The sequence below is a fragment of the Pseudophryne corroboree genome, chromosome 11 (assembly GCF_028390025.1).
Source record: "Pseudophryne corroboree isolate aPseCor3 chromosome 11, aPseCor3.hap2, whole genome shotgun sequence".
In the NCBI taxonomy this organism is placed as follows: domain Eukaryota; kingdom Metazoa; phylum Chordata; class Amphibia; order Anura; family Myobatrachidae; genus Pseudophryne; species Pseudophryne corroboree.
The window spans coordinates 178,393,004-178,407,632 of record NC_086454.1 but is presented as its reverse complement, the minus strand read 5'-3'; the positions used below and the strand labels follow the sequence as shown (position 1 = coordinate 178,407,632).

At 38.0% G+C, this 14,629-nt stretch overlaps 8 non-coding genes across 8 annotated transcripts; all 8 read left to right on the top strand.

Annotated features, from left to right (window-relative positions):
• The first annotated feature begins 653 nt into the window (after window positions 1–653).
• TRNAQ-UUG (transfer RNA glutamine (anticodon UUG)) lies at window positions 654–736 on the top strand. The gene has a single exon. It is a non-coding gene; the product is annotated as a tRNA-Gln (tRNA).
• Window positions 737–1,804: 1,068 nt separating this feature from the next.
• On the top strand, window positions 1,805–1,886 carry TRNAS-UGA (transfer RNA serine (anticodon UGA)). The gene has a single exon. It is a non-coding gene; the product is annotated as a tRNA-Ser (tRNA).
• A 1,296-nt stretch (window positions 1,887–3,182) lies between these two features.
• Window positions 3,183–3,264, top strand: TRNAS-UGA (transfer RNA serine (anticodon UGA)). Its single transcript has one exon. It is a non-coding gene; the product is annotated as a tRNA-Ser (tRNA).
• Window positions 3,265–4,132: 868 nt separating this feature from the next.
• Window positions 4,133–4,213, top strand: TRNAS-UGA (transfer RNA serine (anticodon UGA)). Its single transcript has one exon. It is a non-coding gene; the product is annotated as a tRNA-Ser (tRNA).
• A 1,080-nt stretch (window positions 4,214–5,293) lies between these two features.
• Window positions 5,294–5,375, top strand: TRNAS-UGA (transfer RNA serine (anticodon UGA)). The gene has a single exon. It is a non-coding gene; the product is annotated as a tRNA-Ser (tRNA).
• A 1,080-nt stretch (window positions 5,376–6,455) lies between these two features.
• Window positions 6,456–6,537, top strand: TRNAS-UGA (transfer RNA serine (anticodon UGA)). Its single transcript has one exon. It is a non-coding gene; the product is annotated as a tRNA-Ser (tRNA).
• Window positions 6,538–7,617: 1,080 nt separating this feature from the next.
• Window positions 7,618–7,699, top strand: TRNAS-UGA (transfer RNA serine (anticodon UGA)). The gene has a single exon. It is a non-coding gene; the product is annotated as a tRNA-Ser (tRNA).
• An 870-nt stretch (window positions 7,700–8,569) lies between these two features.
• TRNAS-UGA (transfer RNA serine (anticodon UGA)) lies at window positions 8,570–8,651 on the top strand. The gene has a single exon. It is a non-coding gene; the product is annotated as a tRNA-Ser (tRNA).
• Window positions 8,652–14,629: the final 5,978 nt, after the last annotated feature.

Genomic DNA, 14,629 nt, shown 5'->3' with positions numbered 1-14,629 from the left:
ACTTGTGCATGCAGATTCTTTCTTTCTGGATTTACAGCTGTAGAGATGTAATGAAAGGTAAGAAAAAATGTCTGGTAATCAACAAACTATTAATTGTGCAGTGTCAGTTGTTATAATTCCAAACTTTATTAAGGAATAGACCATAGGTTCTCAAACTCAGTCCTCAGGACCCCACACAGTGCATGTTTTGCAGGTAACCCAGCAGGTGCACAGGTGTTTTAATTACTCACTGACACATTTTAAAAAGTCCACTTGTGGAGCTAATTATTTACTTGTGGTTCTGCGAGGAGACCTGCAAAACATGCACTGTGTGCGGTTCTGAGGACCGGGTTTGAGAACCTGTGGAATAGACCAATGAAAAACCTAATATATTTTAAATGATTAAGATTTGATAAAATGTCCGTAAAATGTACAATACAGTTCATGAGCACTAGTGTTGGCATGGTGTGATGTTAAAGGCTCTGATTTCTAATGAATTTAGTACAAGATCAAAAGTCCTTGACACCTAAATTTGACATAAAGCTATACTAGCTATTATATTTCACAAAGTTTATATATTAATATTGAAGCAAACTAAAATAAAATGCATCAGCTATTGCTGCGAACAGGAAAAATGTTTTGAATTCCACGCAGCACCATTCAGTCAAGGTCAGGTAGTTGTGGCCGAGCGGTTAAGGCGACGGACCTTGAAATCCATCGGGGTTTCACCGCGCAGGTTCAAATCCTGCCAGCTACATACTGCTTTTTATGCATGTAGAAAGCTAAGCTTATTTGTCCTTGATAACTTTATTTTCCATTAAACTAAAGTAGCTTTTACATTTTCCAAAGTTTAACTTAATGTAAAAGCTACCAAAAAATGAAAACATTGATTTTGCACACAGATTATCAGTGAAACAACATTAAGGTAGTTGTGGCCGAGTGGTTAAGGTGATGGACTCGAAATACATTTGCTTTTCAAGCTGGTTTAAAAACAAAATGCATTCAAGATGAAGAGAATCAAAGCATGTTATGTTTAAGAATTGAGTTATCAATCTCAGTTTAGCTCACCTACATATATATCCTGTTTTACAATGGACTTCTTTTTAAACCAGATAATCTCAGACAGTGTATTCCTGCATTCTATGTACATGCTTAAGACCTTGTATAAATGATTCCCAGTGGCAACTTGTGCATGCAGATTCTTTCTATCTGGATTTACAGCTGTAGAGATGTAATGAAAGGTAAGAAAAAATGTCTGGTAATCAACAAACTATTAATTGTGCAGTGTCAGTTGTTATAATTCCAAACTTTATTAAGGAATAGACCATAGGTTATCAAACTCAGTCCTCAGGACCTCACACAGTGTATGTTTTGCAGGTGCACAGGTGTATTAATTACTGACTGACACATTTTAAAAAGTCCACTTGTGGAGCTAATTATTTACTTGTGGTTCTGCAAGGAGACCTGCAAAACATGCACTGTGTGCGGTTCTGAGGACCGGGTTTGAGAACCTGTGGAATAGACCAATGAAAAACCTAATATATTTTAAATGATTAAGATTTGATAAAATGTCCGTAAAATGTACAATACAGTTCATGAGCACTAGTGTTGGCATGGTGTGATGTTAAAGGCTCTGATTTCTAATTAATTTAGTACAAGATCAAAAGTCCTTGACACCTAAATTTGACATTAAACTATACTAGCTATTATATTTCACAAAGTTTATATATTAATATTGAAGCAAATTAAAATAAAATGCATCAGCTATTGCTGCCAACAGGAAAAATGTTTTGATTTCCACGTAACACCACACAATCGATGCCAGGTAGTTGTGACCGAGTGGTTAAGGCGATGGACTTGAAATCCGTTAGGGTTTCCCTGTGCAGGTTCAAATCCTGCCAACTACGTACTGCTTTTTATGCATGTAGAAAGCTAAGCTCATTTGTCCTTGATAACTTTATTTTCCATTAAACTAAAGTAGCTTTTACATTTCCCAAAGTTTATCTTAATGTAAAAGCTACCAAAAAAGGAAAACATTGATTTTGCACACAGCTTGTCAGTGAAACAACATTAATGCATACTTGCTTACCTGACCCTCTTCATGAGGGAGAAAATGCTCTGTTCCTGGACTTTCCTGGTAATGTATGATTGCCATCACCTGTGGTGAGCTAGGTAATTGATAAGAAAGGTGTTTCACCACAGGTGATGGCAATCATACATTACCAGGAAAGTCCAAGAACAGAGCATTTTCTCCCTCATGGACAGGGTTAGGTAGGCAAGTATGCATTAAGGTAGTTGTGACCGAGTGGTTAAGGTGATGGACTCGAAACCCATTTGCTTTTCAAGCTGGTTTAAAAACAAAATGCATTCAAGATGAAGAGAATCAAAGCATGTTATGTTTAAGAATTGAGTTATCAATCTCAGCTTAGCTCACCTACATATATATCCTGTTTTACAATGGACTTCTTTTTAAACCAGATAATCTCAGACAGTGTCTTCCTGCATTCTATGTACATGATTGTGACCTTGTATAAATGTTTCCCAGTGGCAACTTGTGCATGCAGATTCTTTTTATCTGGATTTACAGCTGTAGAGATGTAATGAAAGGTAAGAAAAAATGTCTGGTAATCAACAAACTATTAATTGTGCAGTGTCAGTTGTTATAATTCCAAACTTTATTAAGGAATAGACCATAGGTTCTCAAACTCAGTCCTCAGGACCCCACACAGTGCATGTTTTGCAGGTATCCCAGCAGGTGTACAGGTGTATTAATTACTCACTGACACATTTTAAAAAGTCCACTTGTGGAGCTAATTATTTATTTGTGGTTCTGTGAGGAGACCTGCAAAACATGCACTGTGTGGGGTTCTGAGGACCGAGTTTGAGAACCTGTGGAATAGACCAATGGTAAACCTAATATATTTTAAATGATTATTATTTGATAAAATGTCCGTAAAATGTACAATACAGTTCATGAGCACTAGTGTTGGCATGGTGTGATGTTAAAGGCTCTGATTTCTAATTAATTTAGTACAAGATCAAAAGTCATTGACACCTAAATTTGACATTAAACTATACTAGCTATTATATTTCACAAAGTTTATATAGTAATATTGAAGCAAATGAAAATAAAATGCATCAGCTATTGCTGCCAACAGGAAATATGTTTTGATTTCCACGTAGCACCATCCAATCAAGGTCAGGTAGTTGTGGCCGAGTGGTTAAGGCGATGGACTTGAAATCCATTGGGGTTTCCCCGCGCAGGTTCAAATTCTGCCAGCTACGTACTGCTTTTTATGCATGTAGAAATCTAAGCTCATTTGTCCTTGATAACTTTATTTTCCATTAAACTAAAGTAGCTTTTACATTTTCCAAAGTTTAACTTAATGTAAAAGCTACCAAAAAATGAAAACATTGATTTTGCACACAGCTTGTCAGTGAAACAACATTAAGGTAGTTGTGGCCGAGTGGTTAAGGTGATGGACTTGAAATCCATTTGCTTTTCAAGCTGGTTTAAAAACGAAATGCATTCAAGATGAAGAGAATCAAAGCATGTTATGTTTAAGAATTGAGTTATCAATCTCAACTTAGTTCACCTACATATATATCCTGTTTTACAATGGACTTCTTTTTAAACCAGATAATCTCAGACAGTGTCTTCCTGCATTCTATGAACATGCTTGTGACCTTGTATAAATGATTCCCAGTGGCAACTTGTGCATGCAGATTCTTTCTATCTGGATTTACAGCTGTAGAGATGTAATGAAAGGTAAGAAAAAATGTCTGGTAATCAACAAACTATTAATTGTGCAGTGTCAGTTGTTATAATTCCAAACTTTATTAAGGAATAGACCAATGAAAAACCTAATATATTTTAAATGATTATTATTTGATAAAATGTCCGTAAAATGTGCAATATGGTTCATGAGCACTGGTGTTGGCATGGTGTGATGTTAAAGGCTCTGATTTCTAATTAATTTAGTAAAGATCAAAAGTCCTTGACACCTAAATTTGACATTAAACTATACTAGCTATTATATTTCACAAAGTTTATATATTAATATTGAAGCAAATGAAAATAAAATGCATCAGCTATTGCTGCCAACAAGAAAAATGTTTTGATTTTTACGTAGCACCAGCCAATAAAGGTCAGGTAGTTGAGCCGAGTGATTAAGGCGATGGACTTGAAATCCATTGGGGTTTCCCCACGCAGGTTCAAATCCTGCCAGCTATGTACTGCTTTTTATGCATGTAGAAATCTAAGCTCATTTGTCCTTGATAACTTTATTTTCCATTAAACTAAAGTAGCTTTTACATTTTCCAAAGTTTAACTTAACGTAAAAGCTACCAAAAAATGAAAACATTGATTTTGCACACAGCTTGTCAGTGAAACAACATTAAGGCAGTTGTGGCTGAGTGGTTAAGGTGATGGACTTGAAATCCATTTGCTTTTCAAGCTGGTTTAAAAACTAAATGCATTCAAGATGAAGAGAATCAAAGCATGTTATGTTTAAGAATTGAGTTATCAATCTCAGCTTAGCTCACCTACATATATATCCTGTTTTACAATGGACTTCTTTTTAAACCAGATAATCTCAGACTGTGTATTCCTGCATTCTATGTACATGCTTAAGACCTTGTATAAATGATTCCCAGTGGCAACTTGTGCATGCTGATTCTTTCTATCTGGATTTACAGCTGTAGAGATGTAATGAAAGGTAAGAAAAAATGTCTGGTAATCAACAAACTATTAATTGTGCAGTGTCAGTTATTATAATTCCAAACTTTATTAAGGAATTGACCATAGGTTCTCAAACTCAGTCCTCAGGACCCCACACAGTGCATGTTTTGCAGGTATCCCAGCAGGTGTACAGGTGTATTAATTACTCACTGACACATTTTAAAAGGTCCACTTGTGGAGCTAATTATTTATTTGTGGTTCTGTGAGGAGACCTGCAAAACATGCACTGTGTGGGGTTCTGAGGACCGAGTTTGAGAACCTGTGGAATAGACCAATGGTAAACCTAATATATTTTAAATGATTATTATTTGATAAAATGTCCGTAAAATGTACAATACAGTTCATGAGTACTAGTGTTGGCATAGTGTGATGTTAAAGGCTCTGATTTCTAATTAATTTAGTACAAGATCAAAAGTCCTTGACACCTAAATTTGACATTAAACTATACTAGCTATTATATTTCACAAAGTTTATATAGTAATATTGAAGCAAATGAAAATAAAATGCATCAGCTATTGCTGCCAACAGGAAATATGTTTTGATTTCCACGTAGCACCATCCAATCAAGGTCAGGTAGTTGTGGCCGAGTGGTTAAGGCGATGGACTTGAAATCCATTGGGGTTTCCCCGCGCAGGTTCAAATTCTGCCAGCTACGTACTGCTTTTTATGCATGTAGAAATCTAAGCTCATTTGTCCTTGATAACTTTATTTTCCATTAAACTAAAGTAGCTTTTACATTTTCCAAAGTTTAACTTAATGTAAAAGCTACCAAAAAATGAAAACATTGATTTTGCACACAGCTTGTCAGTGAAACAACATTAAGGTAGTTGTGGCCGAGTGGTTAAGGTGATGGACTTGAAATCCATTTGCTTTTCAAGCTGGTTTAAAAACGAAATGCATTCAAGATGAAGAGAATCAAAGCATGTTATGTTTAAGAATTGAGTTATCAATCTCAACTTAGCTCACCTACATATATATCCTTTTTTACAATGGACTTCTTTTTAAACCAGATAATCTCAGACAGTGTATTCCTGCACTCTATGTACATGCTTAAGACCTTGTATAAATGATTCCCAGTGGCAACTTGAGCATGCAGATTCTTTCTATCTGGATTTACAGCTGTAGAGATGTAATGAAAGGTAAGAAAAAATGTCTGGTAATCAACAAACTATTAATTGTGCAGTGTCAGTTGTTATAATTCCAAACTTTATTAAGGAATTGACCATAGGTTCTCAAACTCAGTCCTCGGGACCCCACACAGTGCATGTTTTGCAGGTAACCCAGCAGGTGCACAGGTGTATTAATTACTCACTGACACATTTTAAAAGGTCCACTTGTGGAGCTAATTATTTATTTGTGGTTCTGTGAGGAGACCTGCAAAACATGCACTGTGTGGGGTTCTGAGGACCGAGTTTGAGAACCTGTGGAATAGACCAATGGTAAACCTAATATATTTTAAATGATTATTATTTGATAAAATGTCCGTAAAATGTACAATACAGTTCATGACCACTAGTGTTGGCATGGTGTGATGTTAAAGGCTCTGATTTCTAATTAATTTAGTACAAGATCAAAAGTCCTTTACACCTAAATTTGACATTAAACTATACTAGCTATTATATTTCACAAAGTTTATATATTAATATTGAAGCAAATGAAAATAAAATGCATCAGCTATTGCTGCCAACAGGAAAAATGTTTTGATTTCCACGTAGCACCATTCAATCAAGGTCAGGTAGTTGTGGCTGAGTGGTTAAGGCAATGGACTTGAAATCCATTAGGGTTTCCCCGCGCAGGTTCAAATCCTTCCAGCTACATACTGCTTTTTATGCATGTAGAAATCTAAGCTCATTTGTCCTTGATAACTTTATTTTCCATTAAACTAAAGTAGCTTTTACATTTTCCAAAGTTTAACTTAATGTAAAAGCTACCAAAAAATGAAAACATTGATTTTGCACACAGCTTGTCAGTGAAACAACATTAAGGTAGTTGTGGCCGAGTGGTTAAGGTGATGGACTTGAAATCCATTTGCTTTTCAAGCTGGTTTAAAAACGAAATGCATTCAAGATGAAGAGAATCAAAGCATCTTATGTTTAAGAATTGAGTTATCAATCTCAGCTTAGCTCACCTACATATATATCCTGTTTTACAATGGACTTCTTTTTAAACCAGATAATCTCAGACCGTGTCTTCCTGCATTCTATGAACATGCTTGTGAGCTTGTATAAATGATTCCCAGTGGCAACTTGTGCATGCAGATTCTTTCTATCTGGATTTACAGCTGTAGAGATGTAATGAAAGGTAAGAAAAAATGTCTGGTAATCAACAAACTATTAATTGTGCAGTGTCAGTTGATATAATTCCAAACTTTATTAAGGAATAGACCATAGGTTCTCAAACTCAGTCCTCAGGACCCCACACAGTGCATGTTTTGCAGGTAACCCAGCAGGTGCACAGGCGTATTAATTACTCATTGACACATTTTAAGAAGTCCACTTGTGGAGCTAATTATTTACTTGTGGTTCTGCGAGGAGACCTCCAAAACATGCACTGTGTGGGGTTCTGAGGACCGAGTTTGAGAACCTGTGGAATAGACCAATGAAAAACCTAATATATTTTAAATAATTATTATTTGATAAAATGTCCGTAAAATGTACAATACAGTTCATGAGCACTGATGTTGGCATGGTGTGATGTTAAAGGATCTGATTTCTAATTAATTTAGTACAAGATCAAAAGTCCTTGACACCTAAATTTGACATTAAACTATACTAGCTATTATATTTCACAAAGTTTATATATTAATATTGAAGCAAATGAAAATAAAATGCATCAGCTATTTCTGCCAACAGGAAAAATGTTTTGATTTCCACGTAGCACCATCCAATCAAGGTTAGGTAGTTGTGGCCGAGTGTTTAAGGCGAGGGACTTGAAATCCATTGGTGTTTCCCCGCGCAGGTTCAAATCCTGCCAGCTACGTACTGCTTTTTATGCATGTAGAAATCTAAGCTCATTTGTCCTTGATAACTTTATTTTCCATTAAACTAAAGTAGCTTTAACATTTTCCAAAGTTTAACTTAACGTAAAAGCTACCAAAAAATTAAAACATTGATTTTGCACACAGCTTGTCAGTGAAACAACATTAAGGTAGTTGTGGCCGAGTGGTTAAGGTGATGGACTTGAAATCCATTTGCTTTTCAAGCTGGTTTAAAAATGAAATGCATTCAAGATGAAGAGAATCAAAGCATGTTATGTTTAAGAATTGAGTTATCAATCTCAGCTTAGCTCACCTACATATATATCCTGTTTTACAATGGACTTCTTTTTAAACCAGATAATCTCAGACAGTGTATTCCTGCATTCTATGTACATGCTTAAGACCTTGTATAAATGATTCCCAGTGGCAACTTGTGCATGCAGATTCTTTCTATCTGGATTTACAGCTGTAGAGATGTAATGAAAGGTAAGAAAAAATGTCTGGTAATCAACAAACTATTAATTGTGCAGTGTCAGTTGTTATAATTCCAAACTTTATTAAGGAATAGACCATTGAAAAATCTAATATATTTTAAATGATTATTATTTGATAAAATGTCCGTAAAATGTGCAATATGGTTCATGAGCACTGGTGTTGGCATGGTGTGATGTTAAAGGCTCCAATTTCTAATTAATTTAGTACAAGATCAAAAGTCCTTGACACTTATATTTGACCCTTAAACTATACTAGCTTTTATATTTCACAAAGTTTATATATTAATATTGAAGCAAATGAAAATAAAATGCATCAGCTATTGCTGCCAACAAGAAAAATGTTTTGATTTCCACGTAGCATCAGCCAATAAAGGTCAGGTAGTTGTGGCCGAGTGATTAAGGCGATGGACTTGAAATCCATTGGGGTTTCCCCACGCAGGTTCAAATCCTGCCAGCTATGTACTGCTTTTTATGCATGTAGAAATCTAAGCTCATTTGTCCTTGATAACTTTATTTTCCATTAAACTAAAGTAGCTTTTACATTTTCCAAAGTTTAACTTAACGTAAAAGCTACCAAAAAATGAAAACATTGATTTTGCACACAGCTTGTCAGTGAAACAACATTAAGGTAGTTGTGGCTGAGTGGTTAAGGTGATGGACTTGAAATCCATTTGCTTTTCAAGCTGGTTTAAAAACTAAATGCATTCAAGATGAAGAGAATCAAAGCATGTTATGTTTAAGAATTGAGTTATCAATCTCAGCTTAGCTCACCTACATATATATCCTGTTTTACAATGGACTTCTTTTTAAACCAGATAATCTCAGACTGTGTATTCCTGCATTCTATATACATGCTTAAGACCTTGTATAAATGATTCCCAGTGGCAACTTGTGCATGCTGACAATGCTAAATTCCCTTGTCGTATAAACAACCCTTTATGAAGTCTAAGAACACTGTACGCTGTTTACTTAAGAAGTACCGTAATGGTACGCTAGTTGCGTAACGATCGCTCAGCCGTAGGCGAGACGCTCAAGCGTCACGTTCGCTCACGGCCCAGTGATCACAGGATACGTTATTGGCTATGACTAGAGTAATGATTCGCTATGGCGTAGCGGACGCTCGAGACCACGAGGAGATCACCAGCGGCGCAGACGCTCACAACGCTATACCTTTATGTCTAAACCTTATACCAATGAAATACACGGAATACCTTAATGTGAATACAGGGTGTAAGTGCAACCTTGTGTAACCTGACTAACTACAAAGCTGCTTGAGCGTCACCGACGCTCAAGTGAACACTTAACACTATAGGAAATACACAGATACTGGTTTAGGGTCCAAAGCCTATTAACTGTATTATATCTAGTATACTTGTAAAAAGGGGATAACAGTACAAATGATACACTACAATATAACAAAGACTTCCTAACCAAAATACAATACTATCTAATACAATACAATACTAGTCTAGGGGAGATACGAGAGAAAGAGAAGGGAAAGAGAGAGAGAGAGAGAGAGAGACGGAGAGAGATGAGAGAGATTGGCTCACAGAAAGACAATGAATGCGGAGAGAAACTTACGCACAGGGTAAACGATCGCATGCGCCTGGACATCCAGCACCCGATTTTCAGCAATGAGAACCGTTGAAGAGTGAGAGCTGGATGTGGTCGGCCTGCCTATTTATGCCCCACACACAATGCAATCTCATAGTCCCTACAATCCCATTGTCCATTGGATGAAGGAATTCGACCCTGTATCACAACAAAAGGTCATAGGTTGATTCATACAGGTGGGCTGTGACGATTTCAAACAGCTCAGGTGGGTGGGGAACTAGGTTTCCCGCCGCATACCTGAGTATGAGTAAATAGTAGAAATGGACATAAACTTCTTATGTCCATAACTATTCGCACGAGCGATTAATACGCTCCAAACCAACACCGGAATATTGCTAATTAAATACTCTTCCGATGGGTACCAAACACTGCTGTATGATTCCTGTTAGACCCTTCGTACAATACAAAGAGGGATTACTTTAAACAGGGACCTTCTATATTAACCAAACTTTCAGAAACTATCAAAGGGATCATGATCTATAAACTACATTAATTGTGAAAATATGTAACGAATGAGTCGCACGCTACGACTACATAAACTCTACCGTAAATACGCATACCGCGCCTGCGAGTGCACGCTATTGCGGGTATGCGCCTTCACGGGAGAGCGTACGCATGCGCAGCACGGACCAGTGTGCGGTGCAAATATGGCAACGTGTATGGGGATATTTTTCTGACTTTGACAGTCCACCCTTTGGCAGTCAATAATAACTGCCACCTTCTAAAACATTTCAAAAGGAGAAAAATATATGTCAGGGGTTAATTCATTTCCATGGTTGGGTGAGGGAGGAGAGAGGAGTAGGTGTGAAGAGGGTATGACCTAGTGTGATAGCAGAAGCATGTGTGTATGAGTCCATGTTTGGAGGGTCATGTATCATCGTGCCGTACGTGTTGTAAATCAAGCTTCGAGGTATTGCGAAGTATACATTTGAATTCCTTCTTATCCTGTGGTACAGGTCTGTGGATGGGCTGTCAAACTTTACCGAGCTCTTTTCGGATTTTGAACAAAATGGGGAGCACATTTTAGTTGATGATACATGAATGGGGAGGTATGTGGTTGCTGATATCTGTGCCTGTATTCCCTATCGTCTATGTGTGTCATTACCTGAGGGTTGTAGAGATGAAGATAAAGAACACTTATGGAAAATGCAATGATATTCTATGTCAGGGAAATGTACATCTGTCGTCGAAGTTGTGTTCGGTATCTGTTGAGAGTCGTCTTCTTTGCGCTGTATTGCTCCTTGGGCATGAGCAAATAGCTTTGTCAGAGCCATCGGATTTACAAAAAAATGTTGGGCTAGCGTGAGTTTAAATGTACTAGGGAAACTGGGGATCCATGGCAAAGTTCATCAAGTGTCCATTTCTCAAGTGGTCAAAACTTCATCTTTGGTGCTTGTCTGTTGTCTGTATAGCGTCTCGTCAACTTCCTCGTCCAAGGGGGTCTTTGTATCTTGGAGAAAAGCAGAAAAACAGGTGAAAGAAACGGACCGTATAATCGCATTTTCATCACATTCTGGTTTCTATCATTGGGTCATAAATCAAATCCAGGTTAATTACAGTTTCCTCACTCCTCACGCTCATCACTTTTGTACTTTGTTTGCACCTCATTAAAGCCTGCCCGCATCTAAATATCAATCCAATCGATATAACGACACCCAAGATACATAGTAGAAACTTTCCAACATCCATTATGACTCCTTGAGCCCAGTCTCCTAAACCGGAGAACCAATTTCGCGGGTTCAACCATGACACCCAACCAGTCAGCTCATTACCTACAGCAGCAAGGGTGAGATTGTGTCTTCGACGAAATTCCCACTTTAATTGCAGAATATCGTCCATCTTTTGGTCTATGACCTCTACCGGATCCTCGGTGCTATTCGTGATATAAGTGCAACACTTTATGCCGTACTGTGTTGCCAATGTAACACAATATCCGCCTGTTACTGCTGTAAGATAATTAAGAACCATCCTATGCTGAACTAGTTCTGTTTTATAAGCTTGAAGTTCTCTTCCAGTGTATCTAAACGTGTCATCATACATTTCAGTGATATTATCTAACAAATTGGCGAGTGCGGAAATGTATCTATAATTCATCACTCCTCGAGCGGTGCGAGTGAAATCTAACGCTACCAGAACCTGAATCCCGGTGGATTCATGGATAAGATCAGAGGCCGGATGCTCTAACCTTTCTGACAGTTGTCTTTTAACTCGGTGCTCGTAATGAGTGTGAGTATAAGGAGCTTGGGCACCACGGTGTATGTCTTTCATTTTGTCATGTGTTACAGTCATCACTTCAGGCAATACTTTTCCAATATAACACAATCCTTCAGAGTTTGGGGCAAGCCACTTGTACGCCTTTCTCCCGCATATGAAATATGCGTCATCGGGGAGAACATATGGGACGGAGAAGGACATTACCATGTTACAAACCTTCCAGGTGAAATCTCCTGACCCTAATTCTTCCATCTGCTTAATGCACGTATCAGTTTGTACGATATGTGCACAGTATCCTGGTGATACCTCTCCAACTCTAGTAATCCTATTTCCTAAGGTATATCGATACCGGAAAGATTTTCCTCTACTGGCTATGTGGCGTACAAGCTCTGTATCTGTAGGCATTCTATCTGCTCTGTGTGAAAAGGTCATGGTAAGGTTGCTCCATGACACTTCCCAATTTCCCGGCTTACGGGGGTTGGAGATATTAAAACATAAGAGGGACCTATCCACATGGTATTGGTGGAGCTTCAAACTAGGAGGGCTGGAGATGTTAAATCTCCGGTCCACCGGTCTCCCACCACTTAGCTCAAGTACCTCCCCTAACGTTAAAGGAAATGGTACTAGCCCTGATTTGCTATGACCCTGAGGTACTTGAGAGCATACCCAACAATCTGTTTGGTTTAACACATTACCCACTAAAGAGTGATAGTCACTCAATGGATGCCGGTCCATATGGATATTAAAACTGGATTGGCATTATAGTTACAGAGCCTACAGATACAGTTTTCTTTTTAAACTAACAATCCTTCAAAGAAAATGTTTACAGATAACATGGTTGTTAGATCGTGCCCGGTACTCGCCTTTGCTTGGTGATTGGGTTGCTATTGGAAATTTACACCTCCGTCTCTGTCATCAGGACCTTTCTGGATCCTTTCTCGACCTCACTGGTACTCTCACCGAAACAGACTGCTCTGGCCAACATCATGGTTAACGGGAAAATCCATATCACAGTCTCTTGGGGCAAGTCCATCTTACAGGAGGAGAAAAGAAGACATTTGTAAAGGGGGCATAAGAAAACAGTTTGAGGGGGAGAGAACTTGTTACGATAATAAGTTCTCTCGTCTTGTTGTTCTTCTTGTTCTGCTGTCCTCTCAAAGGTGCTGTCTCTCAGTCTTCCAAACGAACATTCTGGTGATGCAATGTTCATTCCCAACCGACGATCTTTCTATAAAGAGTAAAAATCTGGCATTACCATTGGTCCAACTGAGGGGTGACATACCATCTTTAAACCATGGAAACATGAGTGAGAAGAGAGAGAAAGCACTAAAAGAAAAAAAAAGATAGAGAACAATTCATGTGCATATATACATTACCTAACTCGACAATAACCATCAATAAGAAAAGAGAAACAAAACATTTTTAAACATTGTCAACATTGAGAAAACCTTGTTAGCATTAGAAAAACATTGTCAGACTTATTAGGCTGTCATATCTATGTGTCTACTGGTCTCCTTGAGCAGTCCCTCCCCACCAGCACCTGCATTACTCCACTGTCTGTATCTGGCCAGAAATACATTGTGGCGGAGGTCATGCTGGGGTTTGGTAGACTTCTGCAAGGACCAAGTGGATATGCAATGTGTGAATTCTTACCAATACTAGTCAGAGATGGGGATAGAGAGAGAGAGAGAAAAAAAAAACATTTTTCACAAATACATTTACAACTTTTCACCTGGTCATTCCTGTGTCTTCAGTGAATGACCTCCCACTTCATTAACCGTTACCTCAGGCTTGCCTCTATTCCTAATAATCACCTTTCCTGCCTATGTGATCCCTGATTATAATGGTGTGTATTGTAATTTTGCTCATTTCTTGGTCTAGGGGGTCTAACTTTATGTGGGTTATTACAGTTGCTAGCATAATGCCCTTCTCTCCTACAATGATAACAAATCCTGGGCTTTCTCCACGTGTCAATGACCTGAGGTTTTGGTTGATTTGATGCCTCCTCAAACGCTCGGATGCTCATCATCATCAATCGTTTCCCCTGTACTTCCCTGATTCCTTGGATTTTATGATTATGGTGTTGTCTTTCTCTTGATCTACAATCTCTTGCAAAGTGTCCCTTTTTATGACAATTGTAACAGACTTCCATATCTGGATTTCTCACAGGGGTGTGGGGCTTTTGTTGGGGTGGTCTTGTGTTTTGGGCCTGTATTTTTGCTGCCATTAACTCATCTCTTTGTGACTCTCTGTATCTGGTGATATTCTGATCATGATTGATGACGGCCTCTCTTAGCGCGGTCACCGAGATATCTCTCCAGTTTGGGTTGGTGGTCTGTACCCTTGTTTTTAATTCATCTTTTAAACCATTCATTAATACCTTAACCGCTATTTCTTTATGTTGTGCATTTGCCTTGATGTCTGCGATCCCAGTGTTTCTAGCCATTATTTGCAGTGCTCGATTGAAATAATTAGAAACATTTTCCCTTTCGTTTTGCCTTATGGAGAGGATGTCATTCCACTTGACAGCAGCTGGGAAATATATTCCTAACTGTCGGTTAATCTGCCTAATACATTCCTGATTGTGTTCTTCCATACAAGGTACCTCCG